A 27,283-nucleotide genomic window follows, 5' to 3' on the forward strand; every position below is an offset into this window, starting at 1 on the left:
ATGGAGAGATAAAGAGTTTCCAAGACCGGCAAGGCTTAAAAGACTATGCGACCACCAATCTGACACTGCAGGAAATATTAAGGGGGTTCTATAAAAGAGAAAAAATCCTAAGAATATCATTGGGCAGAAATACAGAGACAATCTACAGAAAGAACGACTTTAAAGGTAACACGATGTCAATAAAAGTGTATGTATCAATAACCACTCTCAATGTGAATGGCCTAAATGCGCCCATAAAGTGACACAGGGATGCAGATTGGATAAAACGACAAGACCCATTCATATGTTGTCTACAAGAAACCATTTTGAACCTAAAGATACACCCATACTGAAAGTGAAGGGATGGAGAAGCATCTTTTATGCCAATGGGCCTCAAAAGAAGGCCGGGGTCGTGATTCTCATATCTGATAAATTAGATTTTAAACTAAAACTGTAGTCAGAGATACAGAAGGACACTACATAATTCTTAAAGGTTCTATCCACCAAGATGATCTAAAAATTGTAAATATCTATGCCCCCAATATGGGAGCAGCCAATTACAAAAGAAAACTATTAATCAAGATAAAGAGTCATACAGATATGAATACATTAATAGTAGGAGACATTAAAACGCCTCTCTCAGTAATAGACAGATCATCGAAGCAGAAAATCAATAAAGAAACAAGAGCATTGAATGACACATTAGACCAGATGGACTGCATGGATATATACAGAACATTCCACCCTAAAACAACAGAATACTCATTCTTCTCAAGTGCACATGGGACCTTCTCCAGAACAGACCACATACTGGGTCACAAAGCAGGACTCAACCGATACCAAAAGACCGGCACTATTCCCTGCATGTAATCCTCAGATTACAATGCTTTGATACTGGAGCTCAATCACAAGGAAAAATTCAGAAGGAACTCAAACAACTGGAAGGTAAAGACCACCTTGCCTAAGAATGCTTGGATCAACCAGGAGATCAAAGAAAAACTTAAACAATTCATGGAAACCAACGAGAATGAAGACACTTCAGTTCAAAACCTATGGGATACAGCAAAGGCAGTTCCAAGGGGGGAATACATAGCCATCCAAACCTCCCTCAAAACAATTGAAAAATCCAGAATACACCAGCTGTCTCTACACTTGAAAGAACTGGAGAAAAAACAACAAATCAAACCAACTCCACACACAAGAAGGGAAATAATCAAGATTAGAGCAGAGATCAATGAGGTAGAAAAGAGAGATATAGTAGAATGTATCAATGAAACTAGAAGCTGGTTTTTTGAAAGAATCAATAAGATTGATAAACCACTGCTAATCCAAAAGAAAAGAGAGAAAGTCCAAATTAATAACATTATGAATGAAAAGGGAAAGATCACAACGAACACCAATTAACTGGAAACAATCATCAGAAGTTATTATCAACAGTTATATGCAGATAAGCTAAGCAACCTAGATGAAATGGATGCATTCCTGGAGAACTATAACTTCCAAAATTGAACCAGGAAGAATGTGACAACCTGAATAGACTGATATCTAGTAACGAGATTGAAGCAGTTAACACAAACTCCCCAAAAACAAGAGCCCAGGACCTGACAAATTCCCCGGGGAAATCTACCAAACTTTCAAAGAAAAAATAACACTAATTCTCCTGAAGCTGTTTCAAAAAATTGAAGCAGAAGGAAAACTTCCAGACACTTTTTATGAAGCCAGCATTACCCTGATCTCTTTCAAAAAAGAAAAAGACCCTACTAAAAAGCAGAATTTCAGACCAATATCACTGATGAATATGGATGCTACGATTCCCAACAAGATCCTAGCAAACATGATCCAACAGCACATTAAAAAGTTTATCCACCATGACCAGGTGGGATTCATCCCTGGGTTACAAGGATGGTTCAACATTCGCAAATCAATCAATATGATAGAACAAATCAATGAGAGAAGACCCACATGGTCCTCTCAATTGATGCAGAAAAATCATTTGACAGAATCCAGCATCCATTTCTGATTAAAATGCTTCAAAGTATAGGGATAGAGGGAACCTTCCTGAACTTCATAAAATCTATATATGAAAGACCCACAGCAATTATAATTCTCAGTGTGAAAAAGCTTGCAGCCTTCCCGTTGAGATCAGGAACAAGTCAAGGATGCCCACTCTCACCACTCTTTTTCAACAGAGTATTAGATGTCCGAGCAACAGCAATCAGACAACAAAGAGAAATAAAAGTTATTCAAATTGGCAATGAAGAAGTCAAACTCTCTCTCTTCGCAGATGACATGATTCTTTATATGGAAAACCCAAAAGACTCCACCCCCAAACTACTAGAACTCATACAGCAATTCAGTAACGTGGCAGGATACAAAGTCAATGTAAATAAATCAGTGGCTTTCTTATACACTAACAATGAAAATACAGAAAGGGAAATTAGAGAATTGATTCCATTTACCATAGCACCAGGAACCATAAGATACCTGGGAATAAACCTAACTAAAGAGGTAAAGGACCTGTACTAGAGGAACTACAGAACACTCATGAAAGAAATTGAAGAAGACACAAAAATATGAAAGACCATTCCATGCTCTTGGATCGGAAGAATAAACATTGTTGCAATATCTATACTGCCTAGAGCAATCTATACTTTTAATGCCATTCCGATCAAAATTTCACCGGTATTTTTCAAAGAGCTGGAGCAAAGAATCCTAAAATTTGTATGGAATCACAAGAGACCTGAATTGCTAAGGAAATGTTGAAAAACAAAAACAAAACTGGCGGCATCACATTACCTGATTTCAAGCTTCACTACAAAGCTGTGATCACCAAGACAACATGGTACTGGCATAAAAACACACATATTGACCAGTGGGGCAGAGTAGAGAGTCCAGATATGGACCCTCAACTCTATGGTCAAATAATCTTCGACAAAACAGGAAAAAATATACAGTGGAAAAATGACAGTCTCTTCAATAAATGGGGTTGTGAAAACTGAACAGCTATATGTAGAAGAATGAAACTTGACCATTCTCTTACACCATACAGAAAGATAAACTCCAAATGGATAAAAGACCTCAATATGAGACAGGAATCCATCAGAATCCTAGAGGAGTATGTAGGAAGTAACCTCATCTATATCAGCCCCAGAAACTTCTTTCAATATATGTCTCCAAAGACAAAGGACATAAGAGCAAAAATGAACTTTTGGGACTTCATCAAGATCAAAAGCTTCTGTACAGCAAAGGAAATAGTCATCAAAACAAAAAGGCAAACCACGGAATGGGAAAAGATATTTGCAAATGACACTACAGACAAAGGGCTGATATCCAGGATCTACAAAGAACTTCTCAACACACACAAAACAGATAATCATGTCAAAAAATGGGCAGAAGAAATGAACAGACCATTCTCCAACGAAAACATACAAATGGCTTTCAGACACATGAAAAAATGTTCATCATCACTATCCATCAAGGAGATTCAAATTAAAACCACATTGAGATACCACCTTACACCAGTTAGAATGGCCAAAATTGGCAAGACAGAAAACATGTGTTGGAGAGAATGTGAAGAAAGGGGAACCCTCTTACACTGTTGGTGGGAATGCAAGTTGGTGCAAACACTTTGGAGAACAGTGTGGAGATTCCTCAAGAAATTAAAAATAGAGCTTCCCTATGACCCTGCAATTGCACTGCTGGGTATTTACCCCAAAGATACATATGTAGTGTAAAGAAGGGCCATCTCTACCCCAATGTTTATAGCAGCAATGTCCACGGTTGACAAACTGTGGAAAGAGCCAAGATGCCCTTCAATGGACGGATGGATAAGGAAGATGTGGTCCATACACGTGATGGGGTATTATGCCTCCATCAGAAAGGATGAATACCCAACTTCTGTAGCAACATGGATGGGGCTGGAAGAGATTATGCTGAGTGAAATAAGTCAAGCAGAGAGAGTCAATTATCATATGTTTTCACTAATTTGTGGAGCATAACAAATAACATGGAAGACATGTGGAGATGGAGAGGAGAAGGGAGTTGAGGGAAATTGGAAGGGGATGTGAACCATGAGAGACTATGGACTCTGAAAAACAACCTGAAGGTCTTGAAGGGGCAGTGGGTGGGATGTTGGGGGAACCAGGTTGTGGGTAATAGGGAGGGCATGTATTGCATGGAGCACTGGGTGTGGTACAAAAACAATGAATACTGTTAAGCTGAAAAGAAATTTAAAAAAAAGTGAAAAAAAATTTGTGACCACTAGGGCGACCATAAGTTGAGGTGATCTCCTGTGGACATGGAGGTTTCTCCTGCATTGGGGGTTCTGTGCAATGCTGAATAGCAAGGTTTCATTCTGGGAGAAAGGTGGAGTCTTCTTTTATGCCTCTAGGGTAACCCATTTGGAAGGATTCATGAGCAGGGCTCTGGGGATGAATGCCTAAAAGTAAAACATAGGGTTTGAGATAAGGTGTAGGGACATATAAGGTCCAATCTGCCAACTCTGGCTTGTGGACAAGACTTTGAGGACATAAGTATGAAAACCCAAACTAGGTCTAGGGTTTGGGCCTATGGCATGACAGGCCCGATATACAGACACTGAGGCGAGCTCTCTGAAAATTGAAGTTAAGGCAAGGGTCAGGAGGTCGCAAAGGCTAGAGTTTGTTTCCATGCCATCCATCAAATGTGGGGTGGCCTCGTGTGGCCTTGGAGGTTTCTCCCGCTCTGCGGTTTGTGCACAGTTCCAAACAGTTTGCTCTATTGTGGGGATAGGCGTTTTAGCGCTAAGGGGTCCCCCACATGGAGAGATTCGAGAACCGAGTTCCAAGTATGGATGCCTGAAAACCCAAGCTACAATAAGGGTTAGGTCCTAGTGGCATATCAGTCCTTATATCCTGGCTTGGGGTTGAGCTACCCATTGGCCTTTTTTGACAATGGGGCTCGGTCTAAGTGTCACAATGGGTCTTTGTGACCAGGATGGCCTGCAAAAGTGGGCGTGGCCTCAGGCCTAGACAGGTTTCTTCCAACTCTGAGGGTTTTATATAGCTCCAAAAAGCACAATTTTCTTCTGGGGGACAGGAGGAGTTCTTTTTGTCGCTCAGGGGTCCCCCGTATGGAGAGATTCAAGAGGAGGGTGCTTGTTGTGGATGCCTGAAAACCCAATATAAGGTTAGGAATAGGGCCTAGCAGCAAGACAGGGCTGGTCTGCTGGCTCTGGGGCCAGCTGTACTGGTGGCTGATTAGAGTACGGGACACAGATTGTTTCAGAATTCATATTGGCGTCCATGGTAGTGTATGAAACTGGGGCGACATCATGGGCCATACCTGTCCCCCGATCTAGGGATTTTGTGCCACTCCACAGGGCACGGTTGTGTTCTGGAGAGCATGGAGAGCCCTGTGGTGAGGCCCTGGAATCTCCCATCTGGAGTCCTTGCACTCCAGGACTCAAGGAATGAAATTCTAAAAATCCAAGCTCAGTGTATGGTTAGGGTCTAGGCATGAATCTACGATCTGCAGATGCTGAGGCAAGCTCCCCAGACTCTGAAGTTAGGGCAAGTGTCAGGCATTCACTCAGACCAGACTAGAATTTGGTTCCACTAGGGCTGTGGAATGGGTGGGTGACCTCCTGGTGCCATGGAGTTTTCTCCTGCTCTGGGGGTTTTCACAGCTTCAAAGAACGTGGTTTCATTATCCAGGAGAGGTGGAGTCCTGATATATGGCTAGGGCATCCCCATATGGAAGGATTTGAGAGCAGGGCTCTGGGTATGGATGCCTGAAAACCCAACCTAGGGTTAGCATTAGGCACTAGGAGCATGGCAGGCTGATCTGCCAATTCTGGGGCCAGCTACGTGTGTGGCTGATGGGAGGTCAGGGCTAAGGCTGAGGGACAGAATGTGCTTTAGGATCCAGGGTCAGGTTCCATTAAAGGTTGTGGCCTTTTGGCCATGCAGGTTTCTCCAGATCTCGGGGATTTGTGCAGCTCCATTGAGCATGGGATCTTTCTGGATGTAGGCAGAGTCCCATGTTATGGCTCTGGAATTCTCTCTCTAGAGGGCTTGTGACCCACGACTCTAGGGATGAAAATCTGAAGATCCATACTAGGGTTAGCGATAGGGCCTAGGGCATGGCAGTCCCCATCTACAGACGCTGAGGCGAGCTCCCATGGATTTCAAGTTAAGGCATGTGTCACGAGGTTGCTCAGGCTAGAGTTTGTGTTCATGTGTCCCACAAAATGTGGGTGTGGCCTCATGGGGCCATGGAGTTTTGTCCCCCTCTGGGTTTTTTGTGCAGTTACAAAGAGTTTAGTTTATTCTTGGGGATGGGTTGTGTCCGGTTTTATATCCCAAGCGTCACTCATATGGAGGGATTTGAGAGCAGCGTTGTGGGTTGGATGCCTGAAAACCCAACCTACGGTAAGGGTTAGGTCCTAGTGGCATGGCAGTCTTCATATCCTCGCTCTGGGATGAGCTACTCATAGTGCTGTGTTGAAAATGGTGCTCAAGCTAAGGATCACAATGGGTGTTTGTGTCCAGGGCAGCCTGCAAAAGTGGGCGTGGCCTCAGGGTCTACTCAGGTTTCTTCCAACTCTGGGGGATTTACATACCTCAAAAGGGCAAGTTTCCTTCTGGGGGGCAGGAGCAGTTCTGTTTTGTGGCTCACGCATCCCCCATGTGGAGTGATTTGAGTGGAGGGCTCTGGGTACGGATGCCTGATACCCAAACCAAAGGTTTGGTTTAAGGCCTAGGGGCATGGCAGATATGATCTTCTGGCTATATGCCAGCTGTCCCAGTACTTGATTGGAAGGCAGTACTCAGGTTGTGTCAGACTGCATATTAGTGTACAGGGTGGAGTACGAATGTGGGGTGGCATTGGGGGCCATGCAGTTTTCCCCATGCAGGTTTTGTGAAGCTCCATAGGGCAATGTTTCCTTCTGGAAGGCAGGGAGAATCCTGCAGTGTAGCTCCAGATTCCCTAATCTGAAGAATTTGCATTCCAGATCTCAAGGGATGGAATTCTGAAAACCCAAGTTTACTTTATGGTTAGGGTGTGGGGCATGGATCCCTGATCTGCAGAAGCTGATGCAAGCTCTCCAGATTCTGAAGTCAGGGTGAGTGTCAGGCATTCGCTCAGACCAGACTAGAATTTGTGTCCGCTAGGGCTGCCGAAAGATTTTGTGGCCTCCTGGGGCAATGGAGTTTTCTCCTGATCTGGGGATTTGTGCAGCCCCCAAAAGTATGACTTCATTCTGGGGGAGATTTGGACGCCTGTTATATGGCACAGATGTCCCCATATGGAGGGATTAGAGAGCAGGACTCTGGGTATGGATGCCTGAAAACCCAACCTAGGGTTAGCATTAGGGACTAGGGACATGACAGGTCCAATCTGCTGCCTCTGGGGCCAGCTACATGGGTTGATGACGTGGGGTCGTGGCTCAGACTGAGTATAGAATGTGTATTAGGATCTAGGTTTGTGTTACATAAATGGGGGTGCCCTCATTAGTCGTGCCTGTTTCTCCAAATGTGTGGGTTTTATGCAGCTCCAATGAGCACGTTTTCCTTCTGTAGTTTATGCAGAGTCGATGCTGTGGTTCTAGAGTTCTCTATCTGGAGTTCTTGTGGGCCAGGGCTCTCAGGATTGAAGCCTGAAAACAGAAGCTAGGATTAGGGTTAGGGCCTAGGTCATGGCAAGACCAATCTACAGACGCTGGAGGAGCTCCTGGGGATCTGAAGTTAAGGCGAGTGTCAGGAGGTCGCTCAGGCTGGAGTTTGTGTCCATGTAATCCGCTGAATGTAGGGGTGGCCTCAAGCGGCCATGGAGTTTGCTCCCATTCTGGGGTGTTTACCCACTTCCAAATAATTTGGCCTATTCTTGGGGACTGTTGGTGTCCTGTTTTATGGCTCATGGGTCCCCATAAGGAGGGATTTCAGACCAGGTTTCTGGATATGGATGCCTGAAGACTTAATCTATGCTTAGGGTTAGGTCCTAGTTGCATGGCAGACCTTATATCCTGGCTCTGCGAAGAGCTACCTGTGGGGCTGTTGAAAGTGGGTCTAAGGCTAAGGGTCACAATGGGTGTTTGTGTCCTGGGCTGCCTGTAAATTTGTGAATGGCCTCAGGGGTAGCACAACTTTCTTCCACGACTGAGGGTTGTACATAGCTGCAAAAAACAAGGATTCCTTCTGAGGGCCAGGAGAAGTTCTTTTCTGTTTCTCAGGGGTCCCCCATGTGGTGGGATTCTAGAGCAGGGCTCTGGGTATGGATGCTTAAAAACCCAACCTAGGGTTACCATTAGGGACAAGGGGCATGGCAGAACGATCTGCTGACTCTGGGGCAAGCTACGTAGGTGGCTAGATGGAGGACATAGCTCACGCTGTGGGAAAGAATGTGCATTAGGGTCCTGTGTCATGTTCATAAATGGGTGTGACCTCTGTATTCATGCCAGTTTCTCCACATCTGGGGGTTTTGTGCAGCTCCAATGAGCATGGCTTCCTTCTGGAGAGTAAGCAGAGTCCCGTGGTGTGATTCTGGAGTTCTCTCTCTGGAGTGCTTGTGAGCCAGGGCTCTTGGAACAGAAGTCTGAAAACCGAAGCTTGGTTTAGGGTTAGAGCTTAGGACATGGCAGGCCTAATCTTCAGATGTTGGATAAGCTCCTGTGGATCTCAGGTTAAGGTAAGTGTCAGGAGGTCGTTCAGGCTGTATTTTGCGCCCAGGCCATCTTCCAAATATGGAGTGTCCTCATGGGGCCATGGAGTTTGCTCCTGCTCTGGGGTTTTTGTGCAGTTCCAAATACTTTGGCCTATACTGGGGGAAAGGTGGCTCCTGTTTTATGCCCCATGGGTCCCCCATAAGGAGGGATTTCAGAGAGGTTTCTGGGTATGGATGCCTGAAGAGCCAACCTATGTTTAGGATTAGATCCTAGTGGTATGGGAGGCCTTATATCCTGACTCTGTGAAGAACTACCCGTGAGGCTGTTTTGAAAATGGTGCTCAGGCTAAGGGTCACAATGAGTGTTTGTGTCCTGGCCAGATGTAAAATTGGGCGTGGTCTCAGGGGCAATGCATCTTTCATCCATTCTGAGGGTTATACATAGCTGCAATAAGCAAGGGTTCCTTCTGCATGGCAGCAGAAGTTCTGTACTGTTTTTCAGGGTTCCTCCATGTGGTGGGATTTGAAAGGATGACTCTGGGTATGGATGCCTGAAAATCCAACCTAGGGCTAGGATTAGGGCCTAGAGGCATGGCAGGTCCGATCTGCTGGCTCTGGGGCCATCTGTCCCAATGGCTTATTGGGGGGACTGGATTCAGGTTGTGTCAGAGTGCATATTAGTGTCCAGGGTGGAGAACAAAATTGGGTGGCATCATGGGTCATGCACGTTTTTCCTGATCTATGGGCATGGCTCAATCACAGTTTCCTTCTGCAGGGCAAGGCGAGTCCTGTAGCGTTGCTCCAACATCCCCAATCTGGAAGAATTGCATTCCAGGACTCAAGGGATGGGATGGAATTCTGAAAAACTAATTCAGTGTACAGTTAGGGTGTAGGGCATGGGTTTCCGATCTACAGATACTGAGGTGAGCTCCCCAGAATATGAAGTTAGGGTGAGTGTTAGGCATTCACTCAAACCAGACTAGAATTTGTGTACGCTAGTGTTGCTGATTGTGTGTGTGGCCTGCTAGGGTCATGGAAATTTCTCCTGCTCTGGGGGATTTGCGGAGCTCCAAATAGTGATTTTATTCTGGAGATGTGGAGTCCTGTTGTATGGCAAAGATGTCCCCACATGGAGGGATTCAAGAGGAGGGCTCTGTGTATGGATGCCAGAAAACCCAACCTAGGGTTAAGATTAGGGCCTACGGGAATGTTAGTTTTGATCTGCTGGCTCTGGAACCAGCTACCATGGTGGCTCATTGGAGGACAGAACATAGGTTGTGTCAGACTGCGTATTAGTGTCTGTTAGGGACCTTGATCAAAGGAACAAGACCGACACAAAGCGAAAATCAAGCAAAGCTTTATTTCACGCCATGCATCAGAAACCAAAGTGACTGGTAGGTGCCTGAGCCCCATGCGTTAGAAACCAAACTGACCGGTAGGTGCCCGAGCCCCATGCATTAGAATCCAAACTGACTGGTAGGTGCCCAAGCCCCATGTGTTAGAAACCAAACTGACCAGTAGGTGTCCGAGCCCCATGCGTTAGAATCCAAACTGACCGGTAGGTACCTGAGCCCCATGCGTTAGAAACCAAACTGACCAGTAGGTGCCCGAGCCCCATGCACCAGAAACCAAACTGACCGGTAGGTGCCCGAGCCCCATGCATTAGAATCCAAACTGACCGGTAGGTGCCCGAGCCCCATGCATTAGAAACCAAACTGATGTGTAGGTGCCCGAGCCCCATGCATTAGAAACCAAACTGACTAGTAGGTGCCAGAGCCTTGCTGGGGGCCACCGCCTTCCTGCCCTGGGGTCCCTCCTGGAGGCTGCCTGCCCCACCCTCACTGTACCACAGGCTGCTCCCAGTGGGGCCACTCCCTGGACAAGGCTGCAGCCAACGAGGCTCCCGGCAATGCCACTCATGATGAGGCTGCACCGCCAGCTCCTGAGAGGCAGTTCCCGGCGGCGGCACTGCTCAAGACAGCGAGGCCACTCGCAGCGGCGCTGCTGGTGGTACTGCTCAGGGTGGCGAGGCTGATGAGGCTGCTCCCAATGGCTCCCCTAGGCTACTCTGACTCCTCCTGTTATATCCCCCTGCAGCCTCACAGACCAGCTTTTATAGAGGTGGTTGAGCCCTGCCCACACACAGGTGGCCAATGGGATTGCAATACACAGAGAAAACTGCACAGTCATGCTAGGTCTGCAACACACAGAAAAAAAAAAACTGCTAGGTAACCCAGAGGTGGCCAATTGAATTTCAATTTACCCTAGTAGATATATGTGCTCCCCACTGATTGAATGTCTTCAACTGGCCTGACCCGCCCTTGTATCTAGGCTTTGCAAGTAAGTTCCTCTGGGAGGGGTGGGGTCAATCTAAGTACACTACACAAACACAAAATGACTCCCTCTGGCCAACCAGGCCCTTACAGTGTCCAGGGTAGAGAATGAAAGTGGGGTGGCATCCGGGGATCACATGCTAGCCCTGACCTAGGGGTTTTGTGCAGTTCCATAGGGGACTTTTTACTTTTAGAGGGCAGGGAGCCTCCTCTGGGGTGGCTCCAGAGTCCCCAGTCTAGAGCTCTTGCATTCCAGGATTCAAGGGATGGAATTCATACAACCTATGCTTAGTTTCTGGTTAGGGTGTAGAGCATGGATCTCCTATCTGCTGATGCTGAGGCAAGCTCCCAGATTCTGAAGTTAGGGCAAGTATCAGGCATTCGCTCAGAACAGACTCGAATTTGTGTCCACTAGGGCTACAGAATGTGTGCATGTCCTCCTGCGGCCTTGGACAAATCTCCTGCAGGGGGATTTGTGCAGCTCCAAATAGTATGATTTCATTCTGGATGAGAGGTGGAGTCCTGTAGTATGGCTCAGGGGTCCCCCATGTGGAGCGATTCGAGAGTGGAGCTCTTGGCATTCATTCCTAAAACACCAACCTAGGGTTAGGATTAGGGCCTACAGGAATGGCAGTTCCGATCTGCTGCCTCTGGGGTCAACTATCCTGGTGGTTGATTGGAGGACAGGACTTAAGTCGTGTCAGACTGTGTATTAGTGTCCAGGGTGGAGAACGAACGTGGGGTGGCATCGGAGACCATGAATGTTTGCCCTATTTGAGGGATTTTGTGCAGCTCCACAGGGCACAATTTCCTTCTGGGGTGCAGGGAGAGTCCTGTGGCCCAGCTCCAGAGTCCACAGTCTGGAGTCCTTGCATTCTTGGATTCAAGGGATGGAATTCTGTAATCCCAAGCTCAGGTTATGTTTAGGGTATAGGGCATGGATACCCTATCTGCATGGAGTGCTGAGACGAGCACTCCAGTTTCTGAAGTTAGGGCGAGTGTCAGGCATTCGCAAGAACAGACTAGAATTTGTGTCCACTAAGGCTACAAAATGTGTGGGTGTCTTCCTGGGGACATGGAGATATCTCCTGCTTGGGGATTTGCACAGCTCCAAATAGTATGATTTCATTCTCAGTGAGAAGTGGGGTCCTGTTGTATGGTTCAGGTGTCCCCTTGTGGAGGGATTCAAGTGGAGGGCTCTGGATACCTGAAACCCCAATCTAGGGTTAGGATTTGGGCCAAGGGGCATAACAAATCCAATCTGCTGGCCCTGGTGCCACCCTTCCTGGTTGCTGATAGGAGGACATTACTCAGGTTGTATCAGACTGGGTATTAGTGTCCAGGATGGAGAATTAAAGTGGGTGGCATTGGGGGCCTTGCACGTTTGCCCTAATTTAGGAAGCTCCATAGGGCACAGTTTATTTTGGAGGGCAGGCAGACTCCTGTGGTCTGGCTCCGGAGTCCCAACCTGGAGGGCTTTCATTCCAGGATTGAAGGGATGGAATTCAGACAACCCAAGTTCAGTTTATGGTTAGGGTGTAGGTCATCTATCTGCAGATCTTGATTCGAGCTCTCCAGTTTCTGAGGGTAGGGCAAATGTCAGGCATTCGCTCAGAACAGACTAAAATTTGTTTCCACTAGAGCTGCAGAATGTGTGGGTGTCCTCCAGGGGCCACGGAGGTATCTTCTGCTGGGGGGTTTGTGCAACTCCGAATAAAATGATTTCATTCTAGGTGAGAGGTGGAGTCCTATTTTATGTTATGGTTCCTCAGTTCTCTATCTGGAGAGCTTATGGGCCAGAACCTTTGGGTCAGAAGACTGAAAACCTATGCCAAGGTTAGAGTTAGGGCCTAGGTCATGGCAGGCCTAATCTACAGTTTCTGAGATGAAATCCCGGGCATCTGAGGTTAAGGTGACAGTCAAGAGGTCTCTCAGACTGGAGTTTGTGTCCATTCGATCTGCCGAATGTGTGGGTGTTCTCATGGGTCCAGAAGTTTTCTATGGCCATGTCCCAGACCTCCTGTTATCCTCTAAGATAGCTGGCAACATATCCAGCAGATTGGACATGCCATGGCCCTAGGCCATCATCTCTACCCAAACTGGGTTTGCAGGCATCTGTCCCCAGATCTTATCTCAAATCCCTGAATATGGGGGATCCTGATTCACAAAACAGTACTCCTCCTTCCCCATGAGAGGAAACCTTGCCTTTGGCTTGAGGGTAAATCTCTCAGAGTCAGAGAAACCTGCATGGCCCATGAGGCCACGCCCACTCTTGAGGGTGGCATTGGGTACAAACATGCATTGAGATCCTCAGGCTGAGCCATGTTTTCATATAAGGCCCAAGAATAGCTGGACTAACATTCTGCAATTTGGGCTTGCCATGCCATTAGGGCCAAATCCTAACTAAAGGGGAGGTTTTTCAGGAGCCTATACCAAGAGCCCTGCTCTGGATTTTTCTATTTGGGCAACCCTGAGAGAAAAGACTGGACTCCTCCTTTCCCAAAGCATGACACCAAACTCTTGGGAGTCTGGCAAATCCCCACAGAAGGAGAATCTTTCATGGTCCCAAGAGCCCATCCCTACAATCCTTGGCCATCCTAGACACAAAGTCCAGAGACAGAAGCCAGAGCTACCACCTCATACTCGCCCTAATTTCAGATTCCAGGGAGCTCCCCTCAGGGTCTGCAGATCAGGCATGCCATTTCCTCGACCCTCAACCTAAACTGAGTTTGTGTTCTCAGACTTCTGTCCCCAGAGCCCTGGCCCATACAACCTCCAGGCTGATGCCTCCAGAGCCACACCGCAGGACTGAGCCACCCCTCCCGAAGGAAACTGTGCCATTTACAGTTGCCAAAACTCTACAGATTAGGAGAAACCTGCAAGACCCTTGAGGCCACCCCAATTTCATAAGGTGACGTGGAATTAATGCGCACTCTGACACATTCTGAACACCCACATCCAGTCAGACGCCCAGGTAGATGGCATAGAGACAGGAGATTGAAACTAACATGTCCCTACTACCAAATATAAACCCTAGCATTGGTTTTCAGGCATCTGTCCCCAGAGACCTGGTCTGAATACCAACATAACGGGGTCCCTGAGGCACAAAACAAAACACCTCCTGCCTCAGAAGGAAAGCTTGCTATATGGAGCTGTGTCAAAGACTCAGGGGAGGAGAATTCTACATGGTCCCTGAGCCCTGGCCAAAATCCAAGGTGTCCCTGGACACAAACCTGCATTGTGACCCATCAGCATGAGACTCCATTTCAACTCAGCCCCCTGGGTAGTTCGCCCCAGAGCCAGCAGATCAAACCTGCCATGCTCCTAGGCTGCAATGGTAACATGGGGTGGGATTTCCAGGCATCCATGTGTAGAGCTGTCCTATCGAATCATTCCATATGTGGGACACTGCAGCCATCAAACAGTACTCCACCCTGTCTTGTAGAAGGAAATATTGCTGTTTAGAGTAGCTCATGACACCCAAAGTGGGAATACCTCCATGGGCTTATTGAGGCCACCCCTTCCTTAGGATGCCATCATGGACACAATCTCCAGCCTGAGCAAACATCTGACACTAGCCCTTACCTCAGATGCTGGAGATCTTCAGTCAGACCCTACAAATTTTGCCTCCCATACCCTAGGCCCTAACCCTAACCTTAGCTTCTGTTTTCAGTCTTCCATCCAGAGCGTCCTGGTGTACAAGCCCTCCAGATGGAATTCTGGAGTCACAACACAGTACACTGCCTGCGGGCTATGGACATTGGGGAGGGGAGGCGAACCATAAGAGACTATGGACTCTGAAAAACAACCAGAGGGTTTTGAAGGGACAGGGGTGGGAGGTTGGGGGAACAGGTGGTGGGTGATGGGGAGGGCACGTTTTGCATGGAGCACTGGGTGTTGTGCAAAAAGAATGAATACTGTTACGCTGAAAAAATTAATAAAAAGGGAAAAAAAAAGTGGCCTCTGGGACTGCACAAAATACTCAAAAGATGATCAACCTGCACAACCCGCAAGGGCAAAAACTTCCACGGGCCACTGGTGCACTAATGATATGCCTGGCACAGCTAAGCCCTGACCTTCTGACAGCCACCCATGTAGCTGGCCGCTTATCCAACTGATCGTACCTGACATACCCCTAAGCCATCATCTCTACCCAACGGGTTTTGTAGACCTGTGACCCCAGAGGTCTGGGCTCAAATCCCTGCATATCGGGAAACATGATCCACAAATTAGAAGTCCTCCTTCCCTGAAAAAGGAAACCTTGTTGTTGGGATGTGTGTAAAACCCTCAGAGTAAGAGAAACCTGCGTGGCCCATGAGGCCCAGCCCACTCTTGAAGGCCGCCCTGGGCACAATCTCGCATTGTGACCCTCAGCCTGAGCCACGTTTTCAACTAAGCTTCCTTAGTATCTTGACCTAGAGCCAGCATATGAGGCCTGCCAGGACCCTAGGCCCAAATCCTAACCCAAGGTTGGGTATCTAGGCACCCATAAACAGAGCCCTGCTCTCAAATCCTTCCTTTTAAAAAATATTTTATTTATTTGACAGACAGAAATCACAACTAGGCAGAGAGGCAGGCAGAGAGAGAGGAGGAAGCAGGCTCCCTATGGAGCAGAAAGCCAGATGCGGGGTTTGATCCCAGGACCCCAGGATCATGACCCGAGCCAAAGCTAGAGGCCTTAACACACTCAGCCACCCAGGCGCCCCTCAAATCCTTATTTTTTAAAAAAGTTATTTATTTATTTGATAGAGAAATCACAAGTAGTCAGATTCTGGCAGAGAGAGAAGAGGAAGCAGACTCCATGCTGAGCAGAGAGCCTGATGTGGGGCTCGATACCAGGACCCTGAGATCTTGAACTGAGCTGAAGTCAGAGGTTTAACTCACTGAGCCACCCAGGTGCCTCTCTTGAATCCCTCTTTATGTGGACTCCTGAATTTGAAAACAAGATTCACCTTATCCCCCCCAACGACAGTATGCAATTTGGAGCCGTGCAAAACCCCCAAAGAGGGAGAATCTTCCATGGCCTCCTTCCATTAAAGTTTCCCTCTCTGGGGTTTAGACGCAGCTACAAACAGCAAAGTTTCCTTCTGGGGACAGGAGGTGTTGTGTTCTGTGGCTCATGGATCTCCCAAATGTTTGAGTTCGAGACAAGGCCTCTTGTAGTCTTGTCTTGAGTAAGAGACCAGACAGATGCCCGAAAACCTAAGCTAGTTTACAGATTCAGACTTAGGGGCATGTCAGGTTCAATATTCTGTGTCTGGGGCCATTACCTGGGTGTCTGACAGGAGGTATATGCTCAGGTTGGGTCAGACCGTACATTTTTGTCCAGAGTATCCTACAAAATTGGGGTGGCCTCAGGGGCCTTCTAGGTTTCTCCTCACCTGAGGTTTCATGATGCTCTAAAGGGCCCAACTTCCTTCTGGAGGGCGGGCACAGTCCTGTGGTGTGACCATGGAATGCCCAGGCTGGCGGGTTTGTGGTTCAGGACTCTGGGTACAGAAATCTGAAAACACCAGCTAGGGTTAGGATAATGGCTGAGGGTATGGCAGGCCCTATCTGCAGACCCTGAGTTGAGCTTCTTAGGATCTTACATTCAGGCGAGTGTGAAGCAGAAACTCAGGCTTTGCCTCTGGTTTTTGTGTCTGAGAAGGGCGCAGAATGTAGAGGTGACCTCACGGGACCATGGAAGATTCTCCCTTGTTGGGGGTTTTTCACAGCTTCAAATAGCATTCTGTCATTGTGGGGGAAAGAATAAATTCTGTTTTCTGATTCAGGGGTCCCCATGAGGAGGGATTTGAGAGCAGGGCTCTGTATATACGTGCATAGAAACCCAATTCTGGGCTAAGATTTGGGCCTAGGGTCACCACAAACCTCATATGCTGCCTCAAGATCGTGATATTGATGGGGCTTAGTTGAAAATATGGCTCAGGCTGAGGGTCACAATGCTTGATTGTGCCCAGGACGGCCTTCAACAGTGCGGGGGCCCTCACGGGCCTTGCAGGTTTCTCCTACTCTGAGGATTTTACACACATCCTAATAACAAGATTTCCTGCTGCAGGTCAGGACTTCCATTTTGTGGATCATGTTCCCCCATATGCAGGAATTTGAGACCAGGTCTCTGGAGACAGTTGTCTATAAACCTAGGTTAGGTAGAAATGATTGCCTAGGGAAGATAGGTCTGCTCTCCTGGATAGGTTGCTATCTACCTGGGTGGCTGACAGGAGTCAGGGCCCAGGCTTTGGCAAACAGAATATTAGTACTCAGTGTGGTTTATGAAATTGTGGTGCCCTTGTGGGCCAAGCAGGTTGATACTCCCTTGAGGTGTTTGTGCAGTTTCAATGGCCACTTATACCTTCTGAAAGGCAGGCAGAGTGCTGCAATGGGACCCCAGAATTCCCAATCTGGAGGGCTTGTTCACCAGGACTCTGGGGATGGAAGACTGAAAACACAATGGGGCACCTGGGTGGCTCAGCGGGTTAAAGCCTCTGCATTCGGCTCAGGTCATGATCCCAGGGTCCTGGGATCGAGCCCTGCATCGGGCTCTCTGCTTGGCTGGGAGCCTGCTTCCTCCTCCTCTCTCTCTCTGCTTGCCTCTCTGCCTACTTGTAGTCTCTATCTGTCAAAAAAATAAATCTTGAAAAAAAAAATGAAAACACAAGCTAGGTTTAGAGTTAGGGCTTAGAGCATGGCAGCCCCGATTTCTAAAGCCTGAGACCAGATCACCAGCATCAGAAATAAGGGCTAGTGTGCGATGACTGCTCAGGCTGGTGTTTGTGTCCAGGAGGGCAGCCTAATGGAGGGGCGGGGAGGACATGCAGGTTTTCCCAATCTGGGGGTTGGGCATGACTCTAAACAGCAAGATTCTCTTCTTTGGGACGGTGGGAGTGCTTATTGATGGCTCAAGGGTCCCCCATATGGACGGATTCGAGACCAGACTCTACATATGGATGCCTGAACAGTGAACCTAGGGTACCCATTGAAGCTGAGGGACAAGGCAGGCTCGATCTGCTGGCTCTGGGGCGAGCTACCCAGGGGGCTGAGTTGAAAAAGGGTCTCATGCTGAGGGTCACAATGCGGCTTTCTGTCCAGAACTACCTTCAAATGTGGTAGTGGCCTCAGGAGCCATGCAGGATTCTACTACACTGAGCGTTTGACAGACCTCTCAAGAGCAAGGTTTGCTTCTGGGGACAGGAATTTTTGTTTCTATGGTTCCGGTATCCCCCAAAGGTTAGCATTCAAGACTAGGCCTCAGTGGGCCGATGCCCTACAACCTAAGCTAGGGTACAGATTAGAGCCTAGTGTCATGTCAGGTTCAATCTTCTGTTTCTGGGGCCATTGACCTGGGTGTATGATAGGAGGTAGTTGCTCAGAATGTGTCAAACTGTGCATTTTATCCTGGGCGACCTATGAAATTGGGATAGTCTCAGGGGCCTTGCAGGCTTGTCCTAATCTTGAGGTTTCCTGAAGCTCTAAGGTGCACAGCTGCCTTCTGGAGGGCAGAAACAGTCGTGTGATGTGTGTATGGAATACCCAGGTTGGACGGTTTGTGGGGCATCACTCTGGAGACAGAAGTCTTAAAACCCCAACTAAGGTTAGGATTAGGGCAGAGGGTGTAGCAGGCCCCATTTGCAGACCCAGAGGGAGCTCCTTGGGATCTGAAATTAGGGAGAGGGTGAGTTGGTACCTGAGGTCTTTGTCTCTGGATTTTTTTGTCCAGGGTGGTCGTGGAATATAGGGGTGGCCTTATGGGGCCTTGGAAGATTCTTCCTTTCTGGGGATTTTTACCAGCTCCCAATAGTTTGGTGTCATTCTGGGGGAAGGGAGGAATCCTTTTTTCTCCTGTAGGTGTCCCCTAAAAACAGGGATCCCAGAGAAGGGCTCTGGGTACAGGTGCCAGCATAATCCACCTTGGGTTAGGATTTGGGCCGAGGGGCATGGCAAGCCCGATATGTGGGCACTTGGTGCTGCTACTGAAGGGCTTCATTTGAAAACGGTGCTCAGGATGGTGGTTACAATGTGTGTTTCTGCCCAGGGCAGCCCTCAAGAGTGGGCGTGTCCTCATGCCATGCAGGATTCTCCTACCCTGAGGGTTTGACAACAGCAAGTTTCCTGCCATGGGGAAGGAGGACTTCTGTTTTTGCATCAGCTTCCCCCATATGTAAAGATTTGAGATAAAGTCTGGGGACAGAAGCCTGAAAATACAGGTTGGTTAGATATGATGGCCTAGGACCATTGCAGGTCTGAATTTTTGGATATGCAGGTAGCTGTTTGGATGGTTGATGGGGGGTCTGGTCTCTGGCTGTATCAGACTTAGCATTAGGGCACAGGGCAGCCTATGAAATTGGGGTGCCATAGAGGGTCGAGCAGATTGATCCCCATTTGGAGTTTTGGGGCAGCCCCATAGGGCACATATCCCTCCTGGTGGGCAGGCAGAGTGCTGCATAGTGGCTCCAGAAATCCAAGTCCAGAGAGCTTGTGGGCCAGGAGTGTGAGGATGGAAGTCTGAGAAACTAGGTTTAGGTTTAGGGCAGATGGCATGGCAGGACCAATCTGTAGAAGATGAAGTTATTTCTCCAGCATCTGAATAAGGATGACATTCAGATGTTCCCTCAGGCTAGAGTTTGTGTCCATCATGGCCACCTAATGGATGGGTGACCTCATGAGGCCATGGAGGTTTTCCCACTCTGGGAATTGTGAGCTGTTCCAAAAAGAAAGGTTTCCTACTATGGGACAGGGGGAGTCCTGCTTGATGGCTCAAGGGTCTCAAATACAGAAAGATTCAATAGGAGGGCTCTACGTATGGATGCATGGAAATCACACCTCACGTTCCCATTGGCACCTCGGAACAAAGTTGGTTCTATCTGCTGGCTCTGGGGTGATATACCCGAGGGACTAGGTTGAAATAGAGTCTCATCCTGTCTGGTCACAATGTTGGCTTATGTCCAGGGAAAAGGGAGACCTTGCAATGTGGTGGTGGTTCAGGGACCATGCACGATCTTTTATGCTGAGAGTTTTACACAGCTTCAAATAGCAAGATACACTTCTGGGGTCAGAAGGTATTCTGTTGTGTGCCTCAGGGACCACCCATATGTTGGTATGTGAGACCAGGTCTCTTGGGATAGAGGCCAGAAAACCTAAGCTAGGGCTCAGATTAGGGCCTAGGGACATGTCAGGTTCAATCTTACGTCTCTTGGGCCACCTCCCTGCGAGTCTGACTGGATGCAGGTGTTCAGGGTGTGTCAGACAGTGCATTTTTTTTCTGATCGGCCTACGAAATTGGGGTGGTCTCGGAGTCCTTGCAGATTTCTCCTAATCTGGAGGCTTTGGTAAGTGTAAAGAGCACAATTTCCTTCACGAGGGAAGCACAGTCCTGCAGGGTGGCTCCAGAGGTCCCATTTTGGAGATTTGTCAGGGAGGGCTCTGGGACAGAAGTCTGAAAACAAAAACTCGGGTTAGGGTTTGGGCTGAGGGTATGGTAGACCCAATCAGCAGACCCTGAGGGGAGCTACTCAGGACCTGAAATTACGGCGAGTGTGAGGTGCAAGCTCAGGCTTTTTTTCTCTGGATTTTGTGTCTAGTATGGTCATGGAATATCGGGATGGCATCATGGGACCATGGAAAATTCTCCTTCTCTGGGGATTTTCACCAGCTCCCAAAAGTTTCGAGTCATCCTGGGGGAAGGGAGGAGTACTGTTTTCTCTCTCAGGGGTCCCCCACTAGAGGGATTCCGGAGCAGCGCTCTGGGTACCGGCACCTGGAAAATACCCCTTAGGTTATGATTTGGGCCTAGGGGCCTGGTAAGCCCGATATGTGGGCTCTTGGTCCAGCTATCAAGGGTTCAGGCTGAGGGTCACAGTGAGTGTTTGTGCCCAAGCTGGCCCTCCAGAGTGGCATGGCCTCATGGGTCATGCAGGTATTCCCTGCCCTGAGGGTTTTACAACCATCCCAACAGCAAGGTTTCCTGTCACGGGGAAGGTGGAGTTCTGTTTTGTGCATCAGGTTCCCCCATATGCAGCGATTTGAGCTAAGGTCTGGGGACAGATACCTGAAAACCCAGGTTGGGTATAGATGACAGCCTAGGGCCATGGAAGGTCTGATCTGCTGGATAGGTCGCCAGTTGCCTGGATGAGTGATGGAAGGTCTGAGCTCTGGCCTATGAAATTGGGGTGTGATCGAGGACCATGCAGGTTGATCCTCATTTGAGGTTTTTGGGCAGCCCCATAGGTCACTTTTTTCTTCTGGTGGGCAGGCAGAGTGCTGCATTGTGGCTCCAGAAATCCCAAACAGGAGGGCAGGTGGGCCAGGAGTGTGATGACAAAAGTCTGAAAACACAAGCTTGGGTTGGGTTTAGGGCCTAGGGCATGGCAGGTCCAATCTGCAGAGGCTGAATCAAGATCTGTAGCATCTGCAGTCAGGGCAAGTGTCAGATGTGTGCTCAGGCTAGAGTTTGTGTCCATGATGGCCGCCTAGTGGAGGGGTGGCCTCATGAGGCCATGGAGGTTTTCAAACTCTGGGGGTTGTGACCTGCTCCAAACAGCATGTTCTTCTTCAGAACACAGGTGCTTTGCTTGATGACTCATGGGTATACCATATGCAAGGATTGGAGAGCAGGGCTCTACCTATGGATGCCTGGAAACCCCACCTCGTTTTATCATTGACGCCTAGGAACATGGCAGTTTAGATCTGCTGGCTCTGGAGCAAGCTACCTAGGGGGTTGAGTTGAAATGGAGTCTCATGCTGATGGATCACAATGCTGGTTTCTGTCCAGGGAAACCTTGAAATGTGGCGGTGGTTGATGGGCCATGCAGGGTTCTCCTACCCTGAGTATTTACACAGCTCTAAATAGCAAGTTTCCCCCTTCTGGGGACAGGAGGTGTTCTGATTTGTGCCTTAGATGACCCCACATATGTTGGTATTGAGAACAGGCTTCTGGTGACAGAAGCCTGAAAACCTAAGCTAGGGATTGATTAGGGCCTAAGGACATGTCAGGGCCAATCTTCTGTCTCCTGGGCAATTGACCAGGATGTCTGACTGAATATCAGTGCAGAGGGTTTGTCAGATGTCCATTTTTGCCCAGGGTGCCCTACAAAATAGGGGTGGCCTCAGGTGCCTTGCAGTTTTCTTCTAATCTGTAGGATTTTGGCAAGAGTGATGGGCAGAGTTTCCCTCAGATGGTCAGGCACACTCCTGTGGTGTAGCTACAGTACTGAGCCTCAGCATGGAGGGTGTGTGGACCAGGGCTTTGGGGACAAAAGTATGAAAACAAAAACACAGGTTGTGTTTAGGGCCGAGTTTATGGCAAGCCCGATCTGCAGACCCTGGAAGGAGCACCTCATGATCTGAAATTAGGGTGAATGTCAGGCAGTAGCTCAGGTTTTTGTTAATGGATTGTATGTCTAGGATGGCCACAGATGTTGGGTTGGCCTCATGGAGCTATGGAAGAGTCTCCCTCTCTGGTGATGTTTCCGGGCTCCCAATAGTTTGGTGTCATTCTGGGGGAAAGGAGGAGTCCCTTTTTTTTTTTTTTTTTTTTTTTTGTCTCAATGGTCCCACAAAAAGAAGGATTCCATAGCTGGGCTCTGGGTATGGTCTCCTAGAAAACTCCACCATGGGTTAGGATTTGGGTCTAGGAACAAGGCAAGTATGATAGTCACACTCTTAGTCAAGTACCTCGGGGCTTTATTTGACAACATGGCTCAGGATGAGGGTCACAATAAGTGTTTGTGCCCAATGCGGTCCTACAGAGTGGGAGTGGCCTCTTGGGCCAAGCAGGTTTCTCTTACCATGAGGGTTTGACACCCATGTTAGAGTTAGGGCTGAGGTTACGGAGGTGCGATTTGCAGACCCTAAGGGGAGCTCCACAGGATCTGAAACTAGGGCGAGTATGAGGTTGTAGCTCCAACTTTTGTCTCTGGATTGTGTGTGTAGGGCCATGTGTAGATCCTCATTTGGGGATTTTGGGCAGACCCATAAAGCACTTATTTCTTCTGGTGTGCAGGGAGAGTGATGCATCATGGCTCCAGAATTCCCAATCTGGAGGACTTGTGGGCCAGGAGTGTGAGGAAGGAAGTCTGAAAACACAAGCTCAGGTTCGGTTTAGGGCCTAGGGCATGACAGGCCCAATATGCAGCAGCTGAATCGAGGTCTCCAACATCTGAATTCAGGGCGAGTGTCAGACGCTCACTCAGGCTGGAGCTTGTGTCCATGATGGCCACCAAATGGAGTTTTTCCCATGCTAAGTGTTGTGAGTTGCCCCAAACAGCAATGTTTCCTTCTGTGGGACAGGGGAACTAGTGTTTGATGACTCCAGGGTCCCCCATATGGAAATATTTGATAGCAGCGTTCTACATATTGATGTCAGGAAACCCCACCTTGCATTACCATGCAACCTAGGAACATGGCACGTTCGATCTGCTGGCTCTGGGGTCAACTACCTTGGGACTGACTTGAAGTAGAGTCTCATGCTGATGGGTCTCAATGCAGGTTTGTATTCAGGGAGACCTTGGAATGTAGTGGTGTCTCAGGTGCCATGCAGGATTCTCCTACCCTGAAGATTTGACAAACCTACAAATAGCAGTTTCCTACTGGGAACTAGAGGTGTTTGGTTTGTGGCTCGGAGAGCCCCCTATGTTGGTATTGGAGAACAGGCGACTGAGGAATGATACCTGAAACCCTATGCTGGGGTTAAGATTAGGGCCAAAGGGCATGTCAGGTTCAATACTCTGTCTCTAGGGAGCTTTTAGCTGGGTGTCTGACTGAAGGTAGGTGCTCACGGTGTGTCAGACGGTGCATTTTTTTCCACAGTGGCCAACAAATTTGGCATGGCTTCAGGGGACTTGCAGATTTCTCCTAATCTAGATGGTTTTGGCAACTGTGACAGGCACGGTATCCTTTGAGTGGACAGCCACATTTCTGGATAGTGGCTTCAGAAGCCTCATCCTGGAGAGCGTGTGGCCAGGGTGTTGGGGACAAAAGTCTGAAAACACAAACTCGGGTTAGGTTTAAGGCTGAGGTTATAGCAGGCCCGAACTGCAGACCCTGAGGGGAGCTCCTTGGGAACTGAAATTAGGGTGAGTGTGAGGCGGTAGCTCAGTCTTTTGTCTCTGGATTTTGTGTCTAGGATGGCCGCAGAATGCTGGAGCGGCCACATGTGTCCATGGAGAATATATTCTCCTTCTCTGGGGATTCTGCCCATCTCACAATACTTTGGTGCCATTCTGGGGGAAGGTAAGAGTCCTGTTTTTTTCTTTCACTGGGGTCCCCCTAAAACAGGGATTCCAGAGACGGTTCTGGGTACAGGAGCCTGGAAAGCCACACTGTGTGTTACTACTTGGGTCTAGGGGCATGGAGGCCCAATATTTGGGCTCTTGGTCCAGTTACCGAGGGGGCTTATTTGAGAACGGGCTCAGAATAGGGGTCAAAATGCACCTTTGTGCCCAGGGCGGCCCTCATGTATGGGCGTGGCCACATGCTCCATGGAGGTTTCTCCCACTCTGAGGGTTTAACACCCATCCCAAGAGCAAGGTTTCCTGCCATGGGGAAGGAGGAGCTGTCTTTTATGCATCCGGTTCCCCCATATGCAGGGATTTGAGCAAAGGTCTGAGGACAGATGCCTGAATAACCAGGTTGGGTAGAGATGACAGCCTAGGGCCATGGCAGGTCCCATCTGGTGGATATACATTCAGCTAACTGGGTGGCTGGCGGGAGGTCTGGACTCAGGCTGTGTCAGACAGAGCATTCGTGCACAGGGAGGCCTATGAAACTGGGGTGCCATCAAGAGATGTGCACGTTGATTCTCCTTTGGGTTTTCTGGGTAGCCCCATAGGGCACTTTTTTCTTCTGGTGTGCAGGCAGGCTGCTGCATTGTGGCTCCAGAATTCCCAATCTGGAGGGCTTGTGGGCCAGGAGTGTGAGGACGGAAGTCTGAAAACACAGGTTAGGGTTTGGTTCAGGGCCAAGTGCATGGCAATCCCCATCTGCAGTGGCTGATTCGAGATCTCAAGCATCTCAGGCGAGTAAGGGCGACCGTCAGACGTTCCCTCAGTCTAGAGTTTGTGTCCATGATGGCTGCCTAATGGAGGGCTGGCTTCATGAGGCCATGGAGGTTTTCCCACGCTGGGGCTTGTGAGCTGCTTTAAACACCAAGGTTTCCTTCTCCGGGACAGCGGGAGTCCTGTTTGAGGGCTCCAGGTCCCCCCATATGGAAAGATTTGATAGCAGGGCTCTACGCATAATACCTGGTATGTCTACCTTGCATTACCATTTCAGCCTAGGAACATGGCTGGTTCGATCTGGTGTATCTGAGTCCAACTATCCAGGGGGCTGAGTTGAAATAGAGTCTCATACTCGGGATAAAATGCGGGTTTGTATCCAGGGAGCCCTTGGAATGTGGCAGTGGCTCAGGAGCCATACAGGATTCTCCCACCCTGAGGGTTTGACACAAGTCCCAAGAGCAAGTCTGGGGACAGGAGGTGTTCTGTTTTGTGGCTCAAAGAAACAGGCCATGGGGAGATGCCTGAAAATCTATGCTACAGTATAGATTATATTCTTGGGGCATGTCAGGTTCAATCTTCTGTCTCTAGGTCAATTTACCTGTGTGTCTGCGGGGAAATCGTTGCTCAGGGTGTGCTGCATTGTGACTGCAGATTTCCCAATCTGGAGGGCTTGTGGGCCAGGAGTGTGAGGATGGAAGTGTGAAAACACAAGCTAGGGTAAGGTTTATGGCCTAGGGCATGGCAGACTGAGTCTGAAGAGGCTGAATCTAGATTTCCAGAATTTGGAGTAAGGGTGAGTGTCAGACGTTTGCTCAGTCTGGTGTTTGTGTCCATGATGGCTGTGTATTGGAGGGGTGGCTTCATGAGTGCTTGGAAGTTTCCCACGCTGTGGGTTGTGAGCTGCTCCAAAGAGCAAGATTTCCTTCTGAGGGCCTGGAGATGTCCTGTTTGATGGCCCAAGTGTCGCTCCTATGGAAATATATGAGAGCAGGGCTCTACATATGGATGCCTGGAAACCACACCCCGCACTCCTATCAGCACTGAGGAAAAAGGCAGGTTCAATCTGCTGCCTCTGGGGCGAGCTACCCAAGGGCCTGAGTTGAAATGGAAGCTCATACTGATGTGTCGCAATGTGGATGGGTGTCCACGGAGATCTGGGAATGTTTTGGTGCCTTTGGAGGCATGCAGGATTCTCCTACCCTGAGTCAAGGTCGCTCAGGTGGATTTTGTGTCCATGAGATCCTGGGATCGGAGACTTGCCTCATGGGGGCATCAAGTTTTATTCCTCTCTGGGATTTTTGCATATTTAAAAAATACTCTGGTCTATTCTGGGGAATAGTTCCTGTTCTGTCTTATGGCTCAGCCATCCCTGATATGGAGGGATTCGAGAGCAGGGCTGCAGCTATAGATGCTGGAAAACACAACCTAAGGATAGAATTAGTTCATAGTGGCATTGCAGGTCTTTGATCCTGGCTCTGGTCCAAGATACCCATGGAGATGTATTGAAAATGGGGCTCAGGCAAGGAGTCACAATGTTTGTTTGTGTCCTGGTCAGCCAGCATTAATGGGTGTTGTCTCAGGAGCAACTCAGGTTTCGCCCAACTCAGGGGGATTTACATAACCCTAGAAAGCTTCTGGGAGACAAGAGGAGTTATGTTTTGTGGCTCAGTTGTCCCCATTATGGAGGAATTTGAGAGAAGGTGTCTGGGGTGGATGCCTGAAAATGCAACCTATTGTTACAATTAGCGCCTAGGGGCATGGCCAGTCTGATTTGCTGACTCTGGTCCCAGCCACGTGGGTGACTGTCTGGAGGTTGGGGCTTAGGTTGAGGTACAGAATGTGTTTTAGTATCCATTGCTAGATTCTGTAAAGGAGGGTGGGTTTGGGGTTTTGTGCAGCTTTCTCCTAATCTGTGTGTTGCGTGCAACTCCATAGGGCACGTTTTCCTTCTGGCAGGCAGGAAGAGTCCTGTGCTGTGGCTCCAGTGTACTCTAACTGGCGGACTTGTGGACCAGGAGTCTCTGGACAGAGGCCTGATAGACTAGCTAGGGCGAGTGTTAGGGCCTAGGGCATGGCAGGCCCAACATGTGGACACTGAGGCAAACTCCAGGGAATCTGATGTTAAGGCACGTGTCAGGATGTTGCTCAGGCTGAAGTTTGCATCAATGAGATATGCTGAATGTAGGTTTAGCCTCATGGCGGCAAGGAGTATTCTCCCTCTGGGGGGTTTTTGTACAGTTCTAAATATGTTGATCTATACTGGGGGGTAAGTGCTGTGTTGTTATAGGAATTAGGTTTCCCCAATATGGAGGTATTCGAGAGCAAGGTTCTGGG

This window comes from Meles meles, chromosome Y (genome assembly GCF_922984935.1).
Source record: "Meles meles chromosome Y, mMelMel3.1 paternal haplotype, whole genome shotgun sequence".
Taxonomy (NCBI): Eukaryota; Metazoa; Chordata; class Mammalia; order Carnivora; family Mustelidae; genus Meles; species Meles meles.